At 45.1% G+C, this 15,413-nt stretch overlaps 7 non-coding genes across 7 annotated transcripts; 1 reads left to right on the top strand and 6 right to left on the bottom strand.

Annotated features, from left to right (window-relative positions):
* Positions 1 to 2,937: 2,937 nt before the first annotated feature.
* On the bottom strand, positions 2,938 to 3,020 carry trnal-cag (transfer RNA leucine (anticodon CAG)). The gene has a single exon. It is a non-coding gene; the product is annotated as a tRNA-Leu (tRNA).
* Positions 3,021 to 3,098: 78 nt separating this feature from the next.
* trnak-cuu (transfer RNA lysine (anticodon CUU)) lies at positions 3,099 to 3,171 on the bottom strand. The gene has a single exon. It is a non-coding gene; the product is annotated as a tRNA-Lys (tRNA).
* A 2,524-nt stretch (positions 3,172 to 5,695) lies between these two features.
* trnae-uuc (transfer RNA glutamic acid (anticodon UUC)) lies at positions 5,696 to 5,767 on the top strand. The gene has a single exon. It is a non-coding gene; the product is annotated as a tRNA-Glu (tRNA).
* A 2,156-nt stretch (positions 5,768 to 7,923) lies between these two features.
* trnak-uuu (transfer RNA lysine (anticodon UUU)) lies at positions 7,924 to 7,996 on the bottom strand. Its single transcript has one exon. It is a non-coding gene; the product is annotated as a tRNA-Lys (tRNA).
* Positions 7,997 to 9,371: 1,375 nt separating this feature from the next.
* Positions 9,372 to 9,454, bottom strand: trnal-cag (transfer RNA leucine (anticodon CAG)). The gene has a single exon. It is a non-coding gene; the product is annotated as a tRNA-Leu (tRNA).
* A 2,495-nt stretch (positions 9,455 to 11,949) lies between these two features.
* Positions 11,950 to 12,032, bottom strand: trnal-cag (transfer RNA leucine (anticodon CAG)). The gene has a single exon. It is a non-coding gene; the product is annotated as a tRNA-Leu (tRNA).
* A 637-nt stretch (positions 12,033 to 12,669) lies between these two features.
* Positions 12,670 to 12,743, bottom strand: trnav-uac (transfer RNA valine (anticodon UAC)). The gene has a single exon. It is a non-coding gene; the product is annotated as a tRNA-Val (tRNA).
* Positions 12,744 to 15,413: the final 2,670 nt, after the last annotated feature.

The raw sequence follows: 15,413 nt of genomic DNA, 5'->3' as shown, positions 1-15,413 counted from the left end.
AAAATTGCATCTTTTTTTCCCACTTTAGGTTTCATTGCCTCATTCTGGAAGCCCTCAAGCCGGTGTCAGGTTTTTATTCCTGATTTCCAGTAACTGGGAGCACTTTAAATGTCTCCGATCTCCGAAACTCTTTTCAAGTTATCTAATGTGTGATTTGGCTGCAAGAAAACACTCTGTGAACAATGTGATCTGAGCATGCCTGATTCGCCATAATTTACACTGCCGTCGGATATCAGGCACATGAAAAAACACAGTGAAATGTTTGTGTCGGCGCGATGCTCTGGGATTCCCTGCCTGACCATCTCCACCGATCCTTCTCTGCAGCCTTCCGAAATACAGCGCAGTAAATGTATCCCTGTGAAATGAGCTCCTGGACAGTAATAAGGAAATTAGTTTGGCTGAGGGGTTCTGCCCGAACACGGAGTATCAGGTGTTAGGTTTCCGGAGTGTAGTGGTTATCATGTTCACATAACACGCGAGAAGTCCCCGGTCCAAAACCGGCGAAGAACATTTTGAAACGTTGCTCCCATTAACAATGAGTAAATATTTAACGATTCACACAGCTGATTCAATGTGAACAAAGTCCATATCTCCCAGCCCTGTTGTTGCAGTCCGCTGGGAGCAGGCGATGGAAGCGAGGGTGATATTGGGGGTGAAGGCTGCTTCCAATACTGTCTCACACCCGGTGGGATCTGGCGGAGATTTGATAAGCCCTATCTATTCAACCAATAAATGAAACGGTCTTTGAGAAACATTCATATGCATAATAACATCCAGGATCCTGTCTTCAGAGTGCGTGGCGCAAAGGTCTGACTCCAGATCAAAAGGCTGCGTGCTCACATCACATCGGGGTCACTGTTTCTTTCACCGCTCACATGAGACTGGATAATTCCCGAATGAAGGTTTTAATTGCTTTTTCACACAAAACAAAACAGATGTTTGGTCTAAACCCTGACTCAGTACCTACCCAGTGGCAGGGAGGGGAGTGCCTGATACCCTCATTTATTTCATGCAACAAACTGACACGAATACTGGTATTGATTCAAAATCGACCTGCAGATGGAGACACACAGAAAAAAGACAACCACAGAAACAGACAGCAATTACTTGCATATATATTTATATATATATATATATATATATATATATATCGCCTTTAACGTGGTCAGACGATTTAAACTCGGTGAACTTGCTTCAGTTTTCTGAAATGTACTTGTCCATCCTTCAGAGGTCACGGGAAATATATTTTTAGCCTTTCGAAAAAAGACGCGAAGAGCAGAGACATGTTTTGTTTTCAACACGGCTGGTGAAATGGCCGGACTATCATAAATTAGGAGTCGCCTTTCAAACATTTAAAGGCGACTACCTAAAAATCACTTGGTGCAAATTTGAAATCACGGTGACTATTTATTTAGGTCTGAAAGAAATAACAATAAACATGTTAGTCAGCGCCCGCGGTGAGACGGTGTCGAACTTGTTTGCTGCGAAGTTCACCGCTGGGCTAAAGCTGACGCCGTTCAAAAGACGCGAACCCACTCAATGTAAAGGATGAGCTCATAATCAACAGGTCCCGTCAACGTCAAACACCTCCTTTCTTGTTCAATGGAGGGAGCAGAGGCGTGTCCATCATCAGACGCCAGCAACTTGAAGCAATGGAACAGACAAAGGCACAGATGCAAGTTCCAAATCTTTTCAATGCAAAGTTATTTATCTTTATTTAAAGTGCCGTGAGGCTGAAAACGGGTCCCAGATGATTTGCGTTCACTCGTGACTTGTTTTCCAATGATTGTCCGCCAGGTTTGCAATTCAATTTGTATTGGATATTGAAGATATTTCAGGATGATTGCACATCATACCATGTGTAAAGCAACCATCTTGATAATTTCAGTCATCACACACTCTACATCGACGCTGCAGAGGCCCCAGCACCCCTTTCAATATTGTTTTTCTTAACTCACAGTTTTCAAAAGGGATTTGGATAAACGCTTGAATGGAAACATTTTCTGGGCTATGGGGAAACAGCAGGCGAGTGGGACTAACTGGACAGCTCTTTCAGAGAGCTGGCACAGGCACGATGGGCCGATTGTCATTCGAATGGCGCTGTCCTATTCTATGATTCTATTAATAGATCAATTTCCGCCTTTCACTGAGCCTCTCTAAATGGAGGACAGTAATCGTGTCCCTGTGAAATGAGCTCCTGAACAGTAATACGGAAATTAGCGTGGGTGAGCGGATTGAAACTCTGGTTAGGCTCCTAACAGGAAATTTCCTCTCTCAGTTTGATGAGATTATCAATTATCTCCCCCCCTTCGATCTTAAATGTCTTTACATATTTTTTGATCTCTTCTTCGACTGTCATGCCCACAATACTAGTCTCCCTGGTAAATACTGAAGAAAAGTGATTATTTAATATATCTGCCATTTCGCTGTCATTGCCTGTGAGTTTGTCGTGTGTATCCCTTAGTGGCCCAATTCCTATCCTAAATTTTCTTTGGCTGTTGATGTGTCGAGAATACTTTGCTTTTTTGATATTCCTTTTCGCCTTTCCAATAATTCTTTAGACTTCTTTCCCTGTCTTTTCACATTCCCCTCTCTCCTTTATTGTCCAGTGTGTGCCTTTTTCTTCAGTTTCAATTTTGCCCTTATTTCTTTATTCATCCCTGGTGTTTCATTTGTGGCAAGTTTGTTCTTGCTTTTTAGTGGGATATCTTTCTCCTGGACTCTATTGATCACCGTTTTAAATGTTTCCACTGCTGTTCTATTTCTTTGTCCAGGTCATTAATATGTCAAACATTTCACCGTTGGAAACTTCTCAAGTCACATATCCATGACAAAGCCAATTGCTTTTGTGGGAGGAGCAAATCAACTTGGTCGAAAAATCAGCTGCAGGCCAATCCACAAATAATATACTTCCACGTCTTAGTAAAAAATAAGCAATGTCAGAAGTGGGATTCGAACCCACGCCTCCAGAAGAGACTGCGACCTGAACGCAGCGCCTTAGACCGCTCGGCCATCCTGACTACAAATTTAACGTTTCATTCTGCATCAATTCCGCACCGTTGGCCAGTGAACGCATCATAAAACTTTAAAATGATACTCGCCCAACGTGGGGCTCGAACCCACGACCCTGAGATTAAGAGTCTCATGCTCTACCGACTGAGCTAGCCGGGCCTGAATGCACATAACCGCCTTATCTTTAATTGCAGCAAGCAGGCGAAAGACTCCATTTCAAATTATTGGAATCAATTCTGAGGGACAGGATGAACTGTCACTTCGAAAGGCACGGACTAATTAAGGACAGTCAGCATGGATTTGTTAAGGGGAAGATGTGTCTGACGAACCTGATTGAATTTTTCGAGGAGGTGATAAGAAGGATCGATGAGGGTAGCGCAATTGATGTCGTCCACATGGATTTTAGCAAGGCTTTTGAAAAGTTCCCACATGGTAGATTGGTCAAAAAAGGAAAGGACCTTGGGATCCAAGGGAATGTGGCTTATTGGATCCAAAATTAGCTCCGTGGCAGGAAGGAAAGTGTAATGGTCGACGGGTGTTTTTGTGGCTGGAAGGCTGTTTCCAGTGGGGTGCCGCAGGGCTCGGTACTTGGTCTTTTGCTTTTTGTGCTCTGCATTAACGATTTGGACCGAAACTTAGGGGACATGATTAAGAAATTTGCGGGTGACACAAAAATAGGCCATGTGGTTGATAGCAAGGAGGAAAGCTGGAGACTGTGGGGGTTCAGGCAATTTTCTGATATCAAGGCACTCAATCCATCTCTGAACGAATTTTGAACGAATACGTGTGTTTGACCCAGCACAGGCACGATGGGCCGAATGATCTCCTCTTGTGGACTAACATAATACGATGATACTAAGTGTTATCAGTCGGAAAAGCAACACATTGCAAATAAGAGCAGAGAGAGGAATCTCGTCTAACAGCATAACAGCTCGGTGAGATATTGTATTTGAGAAGGATGAGGAGGGATAGTTTATCATGGTGGTAGTCACATAGGGTATCATTTGTGACTTTGATAAGGACCATTTCATGCTGCGACTGGGGCGGAAACCTAATTGGAGATATTCATCCCGGGCGCGGCCCCATCGTGCGCGGTGAGATGGAGGGGGGTGGGGGAAGTGCCAGAGCTGGGGCTCACCGGTGGAAGCAGCATAAAAGTTTAAAACGGTACTCGCCCAACGTGAGGCTCAAACCCACAACCCTGAGAGTTTTTAAAGAAAAGGTGGAGCAGCAACTGTCTGAATCTCTTGCTGTACTTGAAAGAACACATTCCAAGTACGAGCAGAGAGAGGACACCATTCAGTTGCCCATTGTGTTGAGCAAAATGCCATCGGTTTTTGTCGTGCAGCGGTTATCAGATTTGCTTTACACGCGAAAGGTCCCCGGTTCGATCCCGGGTGGCAACATTATGTTGGAACTTGGTCTCCATAAACATCCAGGTTGATTTTCTTCTCTTGTCAAAAAGGGAGACAGTGGTTGCTCCCTTATTCTTTGTAAGCTGCATCTTTTACTTCATTAAGCAGATAACTTTGAGTGACAGAAAACTGATCCTCAGTGACGCTCATTTTAAATTTTATTCCCTTTTACTCCAAAAGGGTTTTTTGGCCTTGGAAGGAGCGCAGACCAGAATTACCAGAATGTTAGCAGGGCTCGAAGGGTTAAATTATGAGGAGCGGTTACATCCTTGTATTCCCTGGAATATAGAAGGCTTTTTAGGATTTTGAAAGGGAGATAGGCAAACCCTTTCCACTGGTGAGGGAGTGAAAGACAATATCACAATATCACAAAAGCTGTTTTACGAGTGAAAACAGCCCAACGCATCACTGTGAGTGTCAGAGACGAGTCTCAAGGTGCCGCGTCCTGTACAGTGAATGTCAAAACTTTTAAAAGTTGCAGAAAGTGTTCGGGATTCAGTTTCACAAACCTTTAATGGGAATGAGATTTTGTCAGAGGTTGCAGCCTTCCCGACTTCTCTTGCCCTTTGCGAGACACCTGTTCCGGTTTCCATTCGCAAACTGGGTGATTTGGTGATCACGGTACAGCAGACTCAGCGGTCCCGGGTGAGAGAGAGAGAAATCAGCCCGGGCGCGGTCACAATGTGCGCGGTGACACTGCACGGGAGGTCGGGTGGAGTCAGAGCTTGGGTTCACCCCTGAAAGCAACATAAAAAGTTTAAATCAGAATACGCCCAACATGAGGTTTGAGCCCACGCCCCTCAGATTTGGAGCCTCACACTCTATCGACTGAGCTAACCGGGCCTGAAAAACTCAGCTGCTCTTGTCTATCATTGCAGTAAACTCGCCACTGGGTATGCATGTGCAGCAATCCCAACATAACGACCATATCATTGGCTGTGTTTGTCTCTGTGTGTGTGTCCACCTTCAGATTAATTTTGAACGAATACGAGTGTTTGTCTTCTGTTTGTAACATCAAATAAAAGAGGGCATCAGACACTTCCCTCCCTGACACTGGGGAACCAGTGAGACAGACCTGTTATTGTGAAAACCCAAATGAAACATTAATTGCGGAATTATATGGACTCTTATCAGCGCCAGAAGTAGATTTACAATATATACACCCCAATAAATAAATAAATAATACAGATTCATGTAAATACATTTGCAACTAACAGAGTCACTAAACCATAAATATTATTTGTACCTAATAGCAACTTTCCACGTTTTCCCTGGTGGTCAAGTGGTTAGGATTCGGCGCTTTCACCGCCACGGCCCGGGTTCGATTCCCGGTCAGGGAATTTGCTCTTGCAAAAAACACGAGCCAGTTTTGCAGAATCATCGCAAATTGACGGCACAGAAGGAGGCCATTCGGCCCATCGCGTCCGGGCCGGCCGAAAATGAGCCACCCAGCCTCATCCCACTTTCCAGCAATCGGTCCGTCGTCTTGCAGGTTGCACCACTTCAGGTGCAAATCCAAGTATTTTTAAAAAAAATGTAACGAGGGATTCTGCCTATACCACCCTTTCAGGCATTGAGTTCCAGACCCCAAACACCCTCTGGGTGAAAAAATTCTCCTCAGCTCCCCTCTAATCCTTCTACCAATCACTTTAAATCTGTGCCCCCTGGTTATTGACCTCCCTGCTATGGTAACTAGGTCCTTCCCATCCACTCTATCTAGGCCCTTCATAATTTTGTACACCTCAATTAAATCACTCCTCAGATTCCTCTGTTCCAAAGAAAACAACCCCATCCTCTCCAATCTTTCCTCACAGCCAAAAATCTCCAGCCCTGGCAACCTCCTCGTAAATCTCCTCTGTACCCTCTCTAGTGCAATCACATCTTTTTTGACCAGTCTTCCAATTGGGACCTTGTCAAAAGCCTTGCTAAAATCCAAGTAGACTACATCAAAGTACTCCAGGTGTGTTCTCACCAAACCCTATTTAATTGCAGCAAGACTTCCTTACTCTTATACTCCAACCTCCTTGCTAAAAGGCCAACATACCATTTTTCTTCCTAATTGCTTACTGTACCTGCATGTTAACTTTCTGTGATTTGTTTACAAGTACACCCAACTCCCTCTGAATATCACATTTATTGGACTCTCACCTTTTAAAAAATATTCTGCTTTTCTATTCTTCCTACCAAAGTGGATAATTTCACATTTTCCCACCTGATACTCCAACTGCCACCTTCTTACCCAATCACTTAACCTGTCCACCTCCCTTTGCGTCCTCCTCACGGCTTACTTTCCCACCTACCTTTTTATCATCAGCAACCTTGGATACATTACACTCGGTCCCCCATCTAAGTCATTAATATAGAATGTGAACAGCAATTGCAACATAAATTGTCCGCCCAGGATCGAAAGCAGGGCTGTTCGCTTGCAATGCGAACTGATAACCACTACACCACAAAAAACCGCTGGTGACTTATACTGGACAGAGGGGAACTGACCAGTCACCTCTCTCTGCTCGGATTGGGACACTTTTATTTCTCTTTAAACAACATCTCTCCTGTCCCACACTAAAATCATGCAAGAGAACCATACAATTTTACAGCACAGAAGGAGGCCATTCGGCCATGTTGCCTTGCGTACTCTTTGAAAGAGCTGTCCAATTTCGTCCAAAAAACCCAGCCTTTTCCCCGTAGCCTTGCAAATCAGCCCTCTTCAAGTACCTGTCCAATTGCCTTTTGAAAGTTCCTATGAAAGCTGCTTCCACCACCCTTTCAGCAAATGGCTGCCAGATCGGAACAACCCTCTGTGTGAAAAAAAACTCCTCATTTCCCCTCTTGTCCTAAAAGCTCTCAATCCTTCTCTACGGATGCCTTTTTACAAACATTTCATTCATCAAAACCACACAAGTTACACAGGAAAAAGGCTTCATTTTCAAGTAATTAACGTTCCGAAGGAGCTCCCTAATTTCCCTCCCCTAACCTTATGAATCAGATCATTCTCGTCCGGATCCTGTTCCACATGAACCGGCCACGCCCACCCCCCTCAGGAAGTAGCCATTCTGATTCTGTGACTGTGGCCAGCTTTGTTCGGGCAGTTGGTTTGACAGGGACCTCACACCGCACCCTCCTCCCGTGTTTTCTTCCACATCCCAGATTGGGGCCGGGCCTGGACTGATTTTTTTTCTCTGTCTCACCCGGGGCCGCTGAGTCTCCTGCTCAGATCACAAACCAGCTCTCCTACACTCGATCACCAACTCACCCAGTTTGTAAATTGAAACTGGAGCAAGTGCCTCGTCAGAGAGCAAGAGATGTAGGGGAGGCAGCAACCTCTGACAAAATATCAGGCTCATCAGAGAGGTTTGTGTATCTGAATCCCGAATAACCTTCTGCTCCTTTTAAAGTTTTGACTGTTGCACACTGCGCGGCACTTCCAGACTCGTCTATTGCACTGACAGTCAAGCAAGCGGAGGGTTCACACACGAAAGCTTAAAACAAAACTCGCCTAACGTGTGGCTCGAACCCACGACCCTGAGATTAAAAGTCTCATACTCTACCGACTGAGCTAGCTGGGCTGGTTGAACTGCCTTCATTTGGTCTGTTATTGCAGTGAGGCAGCTGCTGGCTCCGCCCGAGGCGCTGAGTTCAGAATCGGAGAAGGAGACAGCTCAGAAGCAGGCCATTCGGGCCATCGCGCCCGTGCCTTGTCCTCTAAACCATGTACCAGATTCTCCTGAATTCCAAGGTATGGAACTAAAGCGAACAACAAAAGCCCTTGCATTCGACAGTGGAGGTACAGGCAATTCTCTGAGAAACCGGTTTGTCTATTTCCCGGTGTTTGTCTGTCTCTCTGGCTGTGTTTATCTCTGAGCGTGTGGAGCAGCAGGCTGAGTTTGAATTAATAAGTGTGTTTGTGTATGTTTCTTGCAATAAATAAATGAGGGAATCAGACGCTTCTCTCCCTGACACTGGGGAACTCGTGAGGCAGAATTCAGAGCAGGATTCTGTTTATTGTGAAAAAGGGATTGCAATAAGGAAGCGGGAATTATCCAGCCTCCTAACAACAATAAGGACAACTGTGACCCCGACGTGATTTAAACAAACAACCTTCTAATCCGGAGTCAGACGCGTTACCGCTGCGCCACAATGTCTGATAGCAAAGGTTTGGATGTTTACCTTTATGAAAGTTTCTCATACACCATTTCATTTATTTCAGATGATCAAATCCCCGCCCACTCCCACCGGGAGTCAGGCAGCCTCAGAAGCAGCCTTCACCTGTCCGCGGCAGCACGACTGCAGCAAATCCAATTACACACACCCGGCACCCAGAATCATCACATCACAGAAAAGGAACTGCTCAAAATGCACAACAGGACGGGCAGCATCTGATAAAACGCTGAGACTTTCTGTGTGTGGACTTTGTTCAGGACTGCAAACAGGACGGTGTGAAAATTTAAACAATGGATGTGTACAAATGGATGTCATGCTTCTTTGTAAAGTAAGTGTTCATGTTATGTGTGCCATTTATAAATTTATTTTGATTATTTTTACAATATGATATATCTTGTCATAAATATATATGATTGCATCTGTGACACTTATAAATACATTTGGGTGTAACTGTGTGGTGGTTATCATTATATCGCTGTGTACCTGTGTTATGTATTTGTGTGTAATAAAAATTAAGACATGGAGAAATAAATATCCAGAAAATACATTTACAATATATACACCCCAATAAATGAATAAATAATACAGATACATGTAAATACATTTGTAAGCAGCAGTCATGAAAGGCATTTACTTCTAATGGCTTGGGGATGAGCCGGTGGGCGTCAAAACGTGCCGTGGACGGAGACCGGGTTGGTTGTTGCGGGAAGATCAAATCAACTGGGCCGAAAAATCAACTGCAGCTCAAGCGACAAATAAAATAGGAGTCAAAATAACCGATACCAGAAGTGGGATTCGAACCCACGCCTCCAAAGGAAACTGCAACCTGAACGCAGCGCCTTAGTCCGCTCGGCCATCCTGACTGATAAATGATTCCTTCATTTGCCACCTTTTCCACATTGAAACCCCACCCCCCCCCCACCCCATCCCGGAGGAAGTTTCACTCACTCCAGTGCTTGGTAAGATAAATGTTGCTGGAAAGGCTCGGTGAGCGGGATGCCACCTCCCCGGGTTTTCCTGAGCCTAATATACTTTATTCCTATTTAATCATGGGAATATCCGCAATTAGCAGCTAAAAAGGGTTAAAAGCTGAATCACAGAGAAAGGGAAATCCACGTTAAATCTAATAATACTGTAAGCAAAACTCGCTGGTGGTCTCGTGGTTAAGATTCGGCGCTTTTATCACCTCGGCTCGGGTTCGTTTTCCGATCAGGGAATCTATTTTTACCAAACAGTTCACTGAATTACACAAAATAATTCAAGTATCTCAGATGATTCTTTTAATCACCATTAATAAACCCACAACTTTCTGTTTCGCACTGAATGAAATGCTAACAAGTTTGCCGAGTGACTGTCGAAACTACGCTAACTTTTTTAACTTTCATCCCTTCTCATTTTACGCAATGCTTAAAACTGTTCACTGGTTTTGAGACCAGGAATCTGGTGCAGCCATTGTTGAATGTGAAAGGATTGCAGCCCAATTTGCACGATAGAAAGCTCGCGCCTGGAAGTTTGTGAGGAGCAAGTTCCATCAAATTGTTTCTGACCCGGGATTAAACCGGGAGTTTTTCGTGTGTGACGCCAACATGATAACAAGTGCACCGCGAAAATATCGATTTAGTCCAGCCTACGTCAGATGGAAGTGTTAAGGGAGAAAGTGAACTGCTGACTCCCACTTCTGGGGGATATCCCAAAGCGCTTCATAGAGGTGTAATCAAAAACATAGAATCATAGAATCACAGGAGGCCATTCGGCCCATCGTGCCTGTGCCAGCTCTTTAAACTAAATAGTGCAATTTTAAAGGGGTTGCAGGAACAGAGAGACCTGGGGGCATACGTACACAAATCTTTGAAGGTGGCAGGACAAGTTGAATAGATTGTACAAACACATGTCCGGAATCGTTGACTTCATTAATAGAGGCATAGAGTACAAAAGCAAGGAACTTATGATAAACATTTATAAATACTGGTTAGGCCCCAGCTGGCCATCACACAATTCTGCCCACCACACTTTAGGAAGGATGTCAAGGCCTTGGAGAGGGTGCAGAGGTGATTTACTAGAATGGTGCCAGGGATGAGGGATTTCAGTGAGGTGGAGAGACTGGAGAAGCTGGGGTTATTCTCCTTTGAGCAGAGACGGTTAAGGGGAGATTTAACAGAGGTGTTCAAAATCATGAACGGTTTTGATAGAATAAATCAGGTGAAACTATTTCCAGTGCCAGAAAGGATGGTGACCAGAGGACACAGATTTAAGGTAATTGGCAACAGAGGTGAGACGGGGAGAATGTTTTTACGCAGCGAGTTGTCATGATCTGGAATGCACTGCCTGAAAGGATGGTGGAAAAAGATTCAATAATAACATTCAAAGGGGAACTGGATAAATACTTGAAGGGGAAAATGTTGCAGGGCGATGGGGAAAGGGAAGGGGAGCGGGTCCAATTGGATAGCTCTTTCAAAGAGTTGGCACGGGCACGATGGGCCGAATGGCCTCCTTCTATGATGTTTCCATGCTGTGATTCTATGTTATGGAGGATTTTCTGATGCAGTGGATATTCGGGGCAGAGGACCAAGTGGGGATTGAGCTCGACGGCAAGTGTATACAGTTCGTTCAAAGGACTGAAGCCGATGGTTTCATTCTTCCCGTCGTTTAGCAGCAGGAAATTACTCGGCCATGCAGGCGACTTTTTTTGTCTTCATTCATGGGATGTGGGTGTCAATGGCAAGGTCAGCATTTATTGACCATCCCTAATAGCTCTTGAGAAGGTGCTGGTGAGCCACCTTCGTGAACTGCACCTTTCATTGACTGTGTCATTGACGTTTTCTGGATAGAGAGAAACTATTTCCTCTGGTTGGGGATTCTAGGACTCGGGGGCACAGTACAAAAATTAGAGCCAGACCTTTCAGGAGTGAGATTAGAAAACACTTCTACAAACAAAGGATGGTAGAAGTTTAGAGCTCTCTTCCGCAAAGGGCAATTGATGCTAGCTTAATTGTTAATTTTAAATCTGAGATAGACAGCTTTTTGGCAACCAAAGGTATTAAGGGATATGGGCCAAAGGCAGGTATATGGAGTTAGATCACAGATCAGCCATGATCTTATCAAATGGATGAGCGGGCTCGAGGTGCTGAATGGCCGACTCCTGTTCCTATGGTACATTTCCCCAAGTGTCTGTTCTCTCCACAGTTGTTGAATGACCGCCTTGTGCTTCCAGCATATTTTCGTTCAAAGCTCGGTTCAGGGACGAGACGGTGGGCGTCAAAACGTGCCGTGGATCGAGACCGGGTTGGTTGTTGCGGGAAGAGCAAATCAACTGGGCCGAAAAATCAACTGCAGCTCAAGCGACAAATAAAATAGTAGATGTCAGAAATGGGATTCGAACCCACGCCTCCAAATGAAACTGCGATCTGAACGCAGCGCCTTAGTCCGCTCGGCCACCCTCACTGACAAATGATTCCCTCATTCGCCACCCTTTCCACATTGAGACCCCCCGCCAGGAGACAGTTTCACTCACTCCAGTGCTTGGTAAGATAAATGCTGCTGGAAAGGCTCGGTGAGCGGGATGCCACCTCCCCGGGTTTTCCTGAGCCGATTGCACTTTATTCCTATTGAAACACGGGAATATCCGCAATCAGGAGCTAAAAAGAATTAAAAGCTGAATCACAGAGAAAGGGAATTCCATGTTAAATCTGATAATACAACCAACAGAGTTCTCTGGTGGTCTAGTGGTTAGGATTTGGCGCTGTTACCTTTGTAGCCTGGGTGCGATTCCCGGTCAGGGAATGCAACTTTTGAACACTTGTTATGTTAATCGCATGGAAGAGAAAAAAAAGACAATCATTATTTCAATCACCATTAATGAACCGATAAGGTTATTTTGCAGAATGAAAGGCCACTGAGGGAATTTGGAAAACTTTAATAATTTCTTTTATGCGATGAACTTTTTATCCCTTCTCATTTTACACACTGTATTTTTAAGGGCTCGGTTTAAAATGTTCAGTGCTCGTGAGACCACGAATTTGTGTTCAATTTAACAGGACCGGCTATTTCACAATGAGAAAATAAATTTGCCCCAACATAATGATTCTGCCCGGGATTGAACCGGGGACTTTTCGCGTGTAAAGCAAACGTGATAACCACTACACTACAGAAACCTCTGTTCAATTATCAGCCAGAAGTTCGAATGACTGCATTGATTATCTTTCATAACAATTCAATTGATCGAAGTTGCACAAGTCACAAAAGAAAAATGTTCATTTCAAAGTTATTAAACTCCCAAATGTGGCCTGCTTTGTTTGGACAGGGGATGACCCTGACGTCACAGCCTCAACAAAGCATATTCTCAACATTTCCATTGGGAACAGGAGGAGGCCATTTCGCCCCTTGAACCTCTTCCGCCCTTCAATTGGATCAGAGATGATCTGAACCTCAAATCCATTTTCCTGCCTTTGCTCCCGATCCCTCGATACCCTGACCCAACAAAAATCGATCGATCTCAGTCTTGAAAGCTTCAATTGGCCCCAGCATCCACAGGCTTTTGGGGGACAGAGTTCCCGACTTCTACTGCCCATTGTGTAAAAAAGTGCTTCCTGATTTCGAACCTGAATGGCATGGTTCTAATTTTAAGGTTATGTCCCCCTCGTTCTTGATTCCCCAGAGGAAATTGATTCTCTCTCTCTCTATTCTATCGAATCATTTAAAGATGTGAAACACCTCGCTCAGACTGCCCCTCAATCTTCTATACTCGGGGGAATACGAGCCGAGTCCATGCAGCCTGTCCTCATAATTTAACCTTTTCAGCCCCGGTAACATTCTGGTGAATCTGCTCTGCACCCCCTCCAAGGCCAATCTATCCTTCCTGAGGTGCAGTGTCCAAAACTGAACGCAGTTACTCCAGACGCAGTCTAACCAGAGCTTTATATAACTGGAACATAACTTCCACTTCTTTATATTCCAGCCCCTGAGATAAAGGCTCACACTCCGTTAGCCTTTTAAATTATTTTTTGACCCATCCGTTAGCTTTTACTGATTTATGGAAATGAACCGTTAATTCTCTCTGCTTCTCCACAGTTCCTAGCTTCTTACCTTTTGGAAAATATCCTGACCATAGGTCCAAAGTGGATTACCCCACATTGAACTCCATCTGCCATTGTTTTGCCCACTCACTTAATCTATCAATGTCCCTTTGCAACTTTCCAATCGCATTCCACACTACTCACTGTACCACCTGAATTAGTTTCATCAGCAAACTTGGATATACGACTCTCTGTTCCTTCATCTAAGTCATTAATAAATATGGAGACAAGCTGAGACCCCAGTTACAGATCCCTGGGGGACACCACTAGTCCCATGCTGCCCATTGGAGTATGTACCCATTATCCCTACTCTCGGCCTCCTATCTCCGAACCAATTCTCTACCCATGTCAATGCATTGCCTCAAGTTTCATGCACTTTCATTTTTGCCAACAGTCTCTTGTGTGGAACCTTATCAAATGCCTGTCGGAATTCTATGTAAATAATATCATAGGAACATAGGAACAGGAGTCGGCCAATCACGCCCCTCGTTCCTGCTCCGTCATTTGATATGATCATGGCTGATCTGTGATCTAACTCCATATACCCGCCTTTGGCCCATATCCCTTAATACCTTTGATTGCCAAAAAGCTGTCTATCTCAGACCTAAATTTAACAATTGAGCTCGTATCAATTGCCGTTTGTCGAAGAGAGTTCCAAACTTCCACCACACTTTGTGTGCAGAAATGTTTTCTAATCACGCTCCTGAAAGGTCCGGCTCTAATTTTGAGACAAAATGGAGGCAAGTTCGCCGGACATGTTGGACAAAATGGCTGTAAGTACGGTGGCCATCTTGGACAAATTGGCGGCAAGTCGTTCACGGCTGTTCCACAGGAACAGAAGGAGGCCATTGAACTCCTCAAGCCTCTTATATCGGAACTGAAGGTCATTAAGCCTCTGAAGGCTGTTGCACAGGGAAAGGAGGAGGCCATTCAGCCCCTCAAGCCCATTACAACGTTACTGGAGGCCGATCATCCCCTCAAGCCTGTTACATAGAATCAGGAGGAGGCCATTCAGCCCTTCGAGCCTGTTATACAGTAACTTGAGGCCAATCAACCCCTCAAGCCTGTCAAATAGCAAAAGGAGGAGGCCATTCAGCCCCTCGAGCCTCTTATATGGGATCTGAAGGCCATTCAGCACTTCGCGCCTTTTATTCAGGAACTGGACGCCAATCAACCCTTCAAGCCTGTCAGATAGCAAAAGGAGGAGGCCATTCAGGCCCTGGAGCCCCTTACACCAGATCTGGTGGCCAAAAAGCCCCTCAATCCTGTTACATAGGAACAGGAGGAGGCCACTCAGTCCCTCGAGCGTGTTATACGGGAACTGAAGGCCATTCAGCCCTTCGAGCCCATTACAACGGAACTGGAGGCCAGACAGACCCTCCAGCCTGTTATATAGGAACAGGAGGAGGCCATTCAACCCTTCGAGCCAGTTATACAGGAACTTGCCGCCAATCAACCCTTCAAGCTTGTCAGATAGCAACAGGAGGAGGTCATTCAGCCCCCGAGCCCGTTACACCAGCCCTGGAGGCCAATCAGCCCCTCAAGCCTGTTACATAGGAACAGCAGCAGGACATTCAGCCCCTCGAGCGTGTTATACGGGAACTGAAGGCCATTCAGCACCTCGAGCCTATTACACTGGAATAGGACTCGGCCATTAAGCCCCTTGAGCTTGTGGCATTGGAACAGGAGGAGGCCATTCAGCCCTTCGAGACTGTTAAACAGGATCTGGACGCAATTCAGCCCCTCGCGC

The sequence above is a fragment of the Heptranchias perlo genome, unplaced genomic scaffold, assembly GCF_035084215.1.
Source record: "Heptranchias perlo isolate sHepPer1 unplaced genomic scaffold, sHepPer1.hap1 HAP1_SCAFFOLD_50, whole genome shotgun sequence".
Taxonomy (NCBI): Eukaryota; Metazoa; Chordata; class Chondrichthyes; order Hexanchiformes; family Hexanchidae; genus Heptranchias; species Heptranchias perlo.
Note: the sequence above shows the minus strand (reverse complement) of the source record. Positions and strands in the feature narration are given on the sequence as shown.